Genomic DNA, 8849 nt, shown 5'->3' with positions numbered 1-8849 from the left:
GCAACTCTCAAACAAAACACAAGATGTCACTCTACTTCCTGGTGTTTTTCTTCTTCATTGCACAAACGAATAACCTCAACCTATTTCCATACACTGGTGACATCCAGTGGAAGCAGTAGGAACTGAGAGTAGAGTGATTAGAAATCTGGCCTGCCCATAATAACTCATTGAACAGACAGTGACTTTAAAAAAAATGGTTAGTCCTCAGGGTTTTGCCTGCTACATAAGTTGTGTTATACTTACAGATATGATTCAAACAGTTTTAGAAACTTCAGAGTGTTTTCTATCCAAATCTACTAATTATATGCATATCTTATATTCTGGGGATGAGTAGAACGAAGTTGAAATCGGGCACGCTATTTTTCCCTAAGTGAAAACTCTGCCCCCTATCCTAGTGAAGTTGTAATGTATTATTGTTTGTCTGCAGGTACACAGATGATGTTGAACTACAAATCTACTGATGTCTTGACAGTCGGATGCACTCTCCTGCCCAGATAAAGATGATAGCTACGTCACGGGTAGAGTGAGGCTGCAGAGGACAGATAGAGGTGATAGCTACATCATGGGTAGAGTGAGGCTGCATAGGACAGATAGAGGTGATAGCTACATCATGGGTAGAGTGGGGCTGCATAGGACAGATAGAGGTGATAGCTACATCATGGGTAGAGTGGGGCTGCAGAGGACAGATAGAGGTGATAGCTACATCATGGGTAGAGTGAGGCTGCATAGGACAGATAGAGGTGATAGCTACATCATGGGTAGAGTGAGGCTGCATAGGACAGATAGAGGTGATAGCTACATCATGGGTAGAGTGGGGCTGCAGAGGACAGATAGAGGTGATAGCTACATCATGGGTAGAGTGAGGCTGCATAGGACAGATAGAGGTGATAGCTACATCATGGGCAGAGTGAGGCTGCATAGGACAGATAGAGGTGATAGCTACATCATGGGCAGAGTGAGGCTGCAGAGGACAGATAGAGGTGATAGCTACATCATGGGTAGAGTGAGGCTGCAGAGGACAGATAAAGATGATAGCTACATCATGGGTAGAGTGAGGCTGCAGAGGACAGATAGAGGTGATAGCTACATCATGGGCAGAGTGAGGCTGCAGTAGCCTAACGGGAGTGCTGTTTAGCAAATGTTGAGTTAAAACAAAATGTGTTTAAAGTCACGACGTACAAGCACAGTACACACACACAATGTTTTTTTTTGTATTTGATTAAAGAGAGATTGTACATAAGTGTTAAATAACATGGTCTATCTCCACATTCTTTATCGTTACAATTTTTTTTTAAGTAGTTACATTACAGTAAACTTTGATGACCGCTATGTCAAAGCATTTAACTAATAAATTGTCTGTAAAAATGTCTAGTAGACTTTTTTTCAGATGTATGCCACTAGTTTACTGTATAATACAGTGAATATGGAGTTATTTTAATTCAAATTTAATTTGGTGCTGTGTTATGCACTATATACACTTTATTTAGTTGTATGTGTGGTTTACATCAGTATGAAAATTATAATAAAATGAGAATTATACATTATAATCGAAGCATCTTTATTTTTATCAGTATAATTATGATTGTGAAATTGTATTTATGAATCCATTTATTTCTCTTCAAACTATTGCACACACAAAGCTCTTGTGTTATATTCTAGAATGAAGCTCAAAATGGGATCTTAAAGGAACTGTAACGAATGTCGTCGGGAGAAGGAGAAGACCAAGGTGCAGTGTGATAAGTATTCATAATACTTTTAATAAATACGAATACTTGAACAAAAAAAAAAAAAAAAAAACAAACGAACAGTTCTGCAAGGTGCAATACACAAAACAGAAAACAACTACCCACAAACACAGGTGGGAACAGGCTACCTAAGTATGGTTCTCAATCAGAGACAACGATAGACAGCTGCCTCTGATTGGGAACCATACCAGGCCAAACACATAGAAATACAAAACATAGAACAACATAGAACACCAGACATAGAATGCCCACCCAAACTCACGCCCTGACCAACCAAAATAGAGACATAAAAAGATCTCCAAGGTCAGGGCGTGACAGGAACTGCTCCCCAGATTTTTTCTAAGGGTACCCCAAGCCTGGACATGCATAATATGATGGAATCCGGGTTTGGCAACCCTCCCATGGGGGAGCCGTCACTGGCTCAAGACCTTAGCCCCTCGTGCCATGTCACTAACAACACCAGAGCTTAATACATTCCTCCCTGAAGGTAAATAATGTACTTATGTTCAGAATCTCGCTCTGATTTGTATGTAGCATAGTTTTGTTTGATCAAATTATATTTTCATGAATTATCAACACAGTAATAGGTTTTGGTAAATGTCTATAAAAACTTAATTCATAATAAAATATAAAATCTAGAGGTAAAAATACATTGTTCCTTTTGATAGTGGTGATAGTAGTGACTGAGTAAGCCTCAAAAGTGGCATGTTTATTATGAGGAGGAAACATTTAGGCAGCCAGGACCACAGCCGCACTGGCCTAGCTCTCACTGCAGTCCAGTGCCATGGATGGACATCGTTGAAGTTTGGCCTCGAGTAATTTAGGAGGGCAACTTTATGAAGGCTTCTTCACAAAGGCCTTATCATACAACGCTCTACAAGAAAAAAAATGCATAGGCTACTTTTATTGTTCACATTATTTGCATTGATGATGTATTGAAGTCAAGTGGTTCAACATTCAAATGCAGTTTGATGTACCACACGGGACAGCTTGGGAAAAGGGACGGTTGGTGGAACTCTGGTGCCACCAAGTGGACAATTGCTTCTGTTCCATTGTGGCAGCAACTCTACCAGAGATATTTGATACAAGATCAAATTTTATGTCAATATTATTATCTCCAAATTGTTTCCACCCCACCCGTGATAAATTATTATTCCAATTTCGCTGTTAATATGGTTTTAATTGAACAACGCTTTCTCTCATTTCTGATTGGAGGGCGGATAACCACGTGACTTTAGAACCTACAACTGTGTTACTTTGTAACAGTCGAACGTGGTTATTCCTGACGTTGATCAACTCGCAATCCATGCCACCATTTATTTAAAGCATTATCTTTTTTTATGGGGAAAAAAAGCATACAGAGCTCATTTTGGTGTAACCAATATCAAATTTGACGTGTCGGAGAACGGCCACTTCTTCCCGAAACCATTGTGGGTATCGCTTCTCGGCCTTTTGGCTAAGATCAAGAAAAAGATCGCGAGAAGTACCCGCGGGATCCACAAGGAGGTGCGATGTCGACATCGGCCACATCACAGTCAGCAGCCGCTGGACTGAAGAACACGCTGCGTTTTCAATGGACCGGAAATGATAGTTTGATGGAGAGATTTCGTTTTGGGAAGGAAGTTCTTTTTGGACCGCTACGCCTGACAGCAGACGACGTGCACTGCCTGCAACAGAACACACCGGAGAAGTTTTACGACGTCTCGTTCTACACCATCACCAGGCTGGAGGAGGTGAGAGGGCTTTTCCGCGCGAACGCGACAGCACCCGCCCTCAGTGCTTTTCAAGTGGAGTCCCTGTGCAGGCACAACATGAGGGTGCTAACGGTGCACATGTTCAACCCATGGGTCACAGAGGAAACATTAGTGTGCTACCTCAGCCGGTACGTGACCATCTTGCCAGGAGTGAGAGACATTAAGGACGCCCTGGGCATCTGGACAGGGAAGAGGCAGTTTCGTGTGCTGCTAAAGGAGGACGAGAGCGGCCATGATGGCTACCGCCATCCACCCGCTTCTTTTTCCATCGGAGCAGACAGGGGCTACCTTATGTATGCTGGTCAGCCTCGTTTCTGCAGGAAGTGCAGCACCTACGGGCACCTCGCTGATGCCTGCACCCAGACAAGGTGCAGAAACTGTGGGACTCTGGGCCATATAATGAGGGATTGCACCGTGCCCAAGCGCTGCAGTCTGTGCAACTCAGAGGACCACCTGTTCCGTCACTGCCCGAAGGCAGCCCCCTCTTACGCCAGAGCGGTGAGCGGGAAAAGAGCGGAGAGCGACAAAAGACCAGAGAGCGGGAAAATACCAGACAAGGGAGAAGGAATGGAACTACGCGCCATTGAGGAGGTGGTGGAGGAGCTGGTGATGGAGAGAGAACTGCGAGGGTCCGAGGAGAGCGGGAGTGAGACGCCATCATCATCCCACGAGGAGAGCGGAGAGACCGACGGGAGTTGGAACAAGCAAGTGGAGGGGGAGAAGGGAGAGCCCACCGCGCCCTCGGCTCAGGAGAGCTGGACAACGGTGAGAGAGAGGAGGAAGTGCTCGGTGAAGAGGAAGCAGATGAGCCCTGTTTCCCCACTCATCAGCATGGAGGCGACGGAGAAGTCTGCTCTGGGGGGAAACCGTTTCAGTGTTTTGGAAAGCGGGAGGTCTGAGGAGAAAGGCGAGGGAAACCCGGGCAGCGCAGAGGAGACTCTGCTTTCCCCGTCAGGCAGCTCCATCGACAGCAGCGGTCTGGCACCCAGCGGTGTTCCAGCGCCCACACAGATGGAGGAGGAAAGGGTTTTCCCGACCAAGATCCTTGTGGACAGTCCTCCCGCAGGAGACCACCGTTTCCCGGATAGGCCTCCTAACGAGGAGATGTATTTAAAGTGAGTATGGAAAAATGTCATATTTTAGATAGTAGTCCGTTTCCCTCCTTATCCCATGTCGTCTTTTTTAAACCTAGCTAGCATAAATGTTAGAGGGCTTAGGAACCCAGTTAAAAGGGCGACTGTTTTTTCCCATTTGTCCTCCATTTGCTTCTCTGTGTGTTTTTTACAAGAAGTACATTTAAAAGATCAAAATGACGTGGAGAGGTTTACGCAGGAATGGGTTCAGGGAGAGTCGAGGTGGAGTGTAGGCGGGGTGCATTCAACAGGGGTTGGGGTGCTATGTGGGAATAGGGATTTAAAAATAGTAGGGAGTTTTTCGGCTGTACACGGGAGGGTTTTAATAGTAGATATCGATTGGAGGGGTAAATGTTTTAGATTTATTAACGTGTATGCACCATCGACACCCAAGGAAAGGAGGGAAATGCTTAACGACCTAGACGCTATTTTTATGACAAACAGACAGGTGTTTATGGGGGGAGATTTTAATGTATCATACGACCGAGGTAATCTAGGAGGGCATCTTGTAAAAAGTTTAATAGGTAAATATAATTTGGTTGATACGTATAGAGTGGAGCACGCGGATGCTACAGGTTTCACTTGGGAAAACAGCAGGGGCGCGAGGAGCCGAATAGATTATCTGTTTGCTCCGCGTGGACTCGGTGTGTCCTCTGCGCGCGTCACTCCGGTATTCTATTCAGACCACAGTTGCCTGTCTGTGACAATAGAATTAAAAACAATTGAATTTGGAAAAGGGTATTGGAAAATTAATAACGGCATTTTACATGACACAACTTTTGAGACAAGATTTAGGTCTTTTTTCCAGGGCTGTGTAACTATGAAACCGTTTTATTCTACTGTCATAGAGTGGTGGGAGAGCACAAAATTAAGAATCAAGATTTTTATTCAGAACTTTTGCAAAGACAAAGTACGTAATACCCACAAAGATTTTTATGAATTGCAGAACGAACTAAAAGATCTACACATCCAAGGTAATTTGAATGGTGGTGGATTAGATAAAGACAAATTATGTATCCTACAGAAAAAGCAGCATGCTTTTTTTGAAAAGAAAGCTCGAGACTTCATGTTTAAAAGTCAGCAGGATAAATGGGAAAATGATGAGAAGTGCTCTGCATATTTTTTCAAACAAATTAAATCACGGGGAAAGAGGAGGACTATTTCGGCTTTATTGGACCAAGATGGGGAGATGGTTGAGGATGGAGATGGCATGCTTGGTGTCGCTACACATCACTTTTCTCAGCTATTTCAAAAACAAACAATTGATTATGAGAAGGGGACTAAATTTTTAAAATGCGTGGATGTGCAGATACCTTTAGATATTAGAGACCAATTAGAAGGGGAATTGAAATTAGATGAAATTTATATGGCACTGAAGAGCATGAAAGATAACAAAGTACCAGGAGTGGATGGGCTCTCTAAAGAGTTTTACATCGTTTTTTGGGATTTAATTGGATGTCATCTGTTGGAAGTGTTTAGAAGTATATTTGGTTTGGAGCATATGGGAGGTTCGATGTGCGAGGGGGTAATCTCTCTACTTTACAAAAAGGGAGACCCCAAGACATTAGCAAATTGGAGACCTTTAACAATGTTGTGTGTTGACTATAAATTATTAAGCAAAGCCATAACTAATCGCCTATCATCTGCCATGGCATATGTTGTTGGTTTAGACCAAACATGCGGTGTGGTGGGGAGAAAATTAACCTGGAACTTGCAATTGCACAGAGACGTTCAAGCATATTTAGAGGAAAGGCACTTGCCAGCTATTACTGTGAATTTGGACCAGGAAAAAGCCTTTGACATGGTAAGCCATGAGTTTTTATTTAGAGTTATGGGAAAATTTGGGTTTGGAAATAATTTTATGAAATGGGTCAAAATTCTTTATAGTAATGTGGGTAGCAGGGTAAATATTAATGGGAATATGGGAACGGTCATCAAGCAATTACGAGGTGTCAGGCAGGGGGACCCTCTATCTGCTCTATTGTATGTTTTATATATCGAACCTTTTGCATGCGCAATTAGGACAAATTACAACATCAAAGGCATCTGTTTACCCGGAGGGGATATCCTAAAAATTTCGCAATATGCGGACGACACAGTTTTATATTTACAGGACGACCTGAGCTTGAAAGAGTCTATCAAAGTCATGGATGAATTCTCTGTTGCCTCTGGGTCAAAGATAAACAAGAATAAAACAGAAATAAAATATATGGGACCGTGGAAATGGAGAACTGATCAGTTATGTGGTTTGACTGTGTGCACAGGACCAATGGTAGTGCTCGGCATATCTTTCGGAAATGAAATTAAAGATGACATGTTTAATTGGAAAGAAAAACTAGTATCTCTTAATAAAAGATTGGGACTGTGGAAAGTGAGGCGACTATCCTTTAGTGGGAAGGTGTTAGTGCTGAAGGCGGACATTCTGCCTTCATTACTTCACCTTGCCTATGTGTTTCCCATGCCGGTGTCTCTCAGGAAAACTTTCATACGGGCACTGTTTAATTTCTTTTGGGGGGGATATGAGTACATCCGTAGAGATCGGATGTACCAGCCTATAGAGGCTGGTGGAAGGGATTTCCCTCATATTCCTCTCAAGCTAGATGCTTTGTTCTATTCAAACGTTTGTTGTATTTTGCCGTCTTCTGTACACAAATGTCATATTTTAATCAAATTCTGGCTGTCTGTACCGTTAAGGTTCATGGTGGAATGGGATAATAGTAAGCCAAAAGCTGAAAGTATCCCATTACATTTTAAGAAAATAGTGGAATGGGCAAAGAAAACCCCTGTCTGCAAAGTAAAAGAAAACGTAATCAACCACAGATTGCTATACGAAAAATTAATAGAAAATTGTCGTCCTAGAGACCGATTACCAATATCGCCTTCCACCTGGCTACGGGCACAATTAAAAGGGTTAGACAACAGACTGAAAGATTTTAATTGGCTTGTTTTACACAGACGTCTTCCGGTCAGATCAACATTATATGATCATAATTTGACCCTGAATAAATTTTGTCCCAGGGACAATTGTTTTGCAATTGAAACAATTCCCCATGTTTTATGGGAATGTTCTTTTGCCAAATTGGTTTGGAGAAAAATTAAACAATTTTTTGTGATTTTAAAAAACATTGATTATGAAGGGGTAGCCAAACTTGAACTAAAAAATGTGGAAAGGGTGCAATTATTAGCATTAGTGACTCTGGTGTCCCTTATCAAGACCAAACTTTGGGAGGCCAGATGTGGTGCGGTCAATGACACCCTCAAGTGGTCACCGACGGGATTAGTTGAATTTATAAAACAGGACATTTGGAAAAGAATACAATTCGAAATAGATAAGTGGGGCATTGTATCAGTGAAACAGAAATGGAAAGGGGTTTACCCTTCACTTTAAATGTTTTTAGAGCCAATTGAAATGTAGGCTAAGCCTTTGTACATATTTGATATACACTGAGGTTTATTCAGAATTCACTTTGGTATATGTATATGTTTGTATTTATAGAATTCTTTGTATTGTTTTTTAGAGATTGTTAGAGGCAAGTTAAACTTGAATGTAATAACACTGGTCAGGTTCTGCAGAACTGCATTTTTTTGAGTAGTTTTGCTATTGTTATATTGTTACACTATTTTTGGATGCTGTTTTTATGAATCGATGTTATGTAATGCACTGATTATGTAATTGTATTTCAATGAGAAATGTAAATAAAATTCTTTTTCCAAAAAAAAAAAAAAAATCTGTTCTTATCAGTTTAATATCTGATACGTCCCCTATCTGGGGACCATATATTAAATTGATTTTTGGAATAGGGAGATGGAATAGGGGCTTGCTCCGTCCACTCCACGCATCGACCTGGTATTGCAGTACCTCCAGGAACGGTGCACCCCCTGTCGTTGTAAATATAAATCAGGCGTTGATTCGTTTTTAATTTTTAAGGATCATAATCTATATTGTATTTTCACATTGGACAAGTTCATTTTAGTGTCAGTGATGGCTAGATACTGCTGGTCAAGTCGGTCACCGTTATATTGACTTTGATAGCTGATGTGAATGGTGCGTTAATCTTTTTAAAAAGTTTTCGTCACATGCACGGGATACAGGGTGTAAACGGTACAGTGAAATGCTTAGTTGCAACCTCTCCTCAACAGTGCAATACACACGATCAAAAATATACACAAATAACTAAGTAATAAAGTAGTTATAAAAATGGTTATGATTGGATATA

General features: G+C 41.7%; 1 pseudogene; it reads left to right on the top strand.

Annotated features, from left to right (window-relative positions):
* Positions 1-8333: 8333 nt before the first annotated feature.
* LOC129844375 (U2 spliceosomal RNA) lies at positions 8334-8513 on the top strand (annotated as a pseudogene).
* The last annotated feature ends 336 nt before the right edge of the window (positions 8514-8849 follow it).

This window comes from Salvelinus fontinalis, unplaced genomic scaffold, assembly GCF_029448725.1.
Source record: "Salvelinus fontinalis isolate EN_2023a unplaced genomic scaffold, ASM2944872v1 scaffold_0200, whole genome shotgun sequence".
In the NCBI taxonomy this organism is placed as follows: domain Eukaryota; kingdom Metazoa; phylum Chordata; class Actinopteri; order Salmoniformes; family Salmonidae; genus Salvelinus; species Salvelinus fontinalis.
This window is presented reverse-complemented; position numbering and strand designations above follow the sequence as displayed.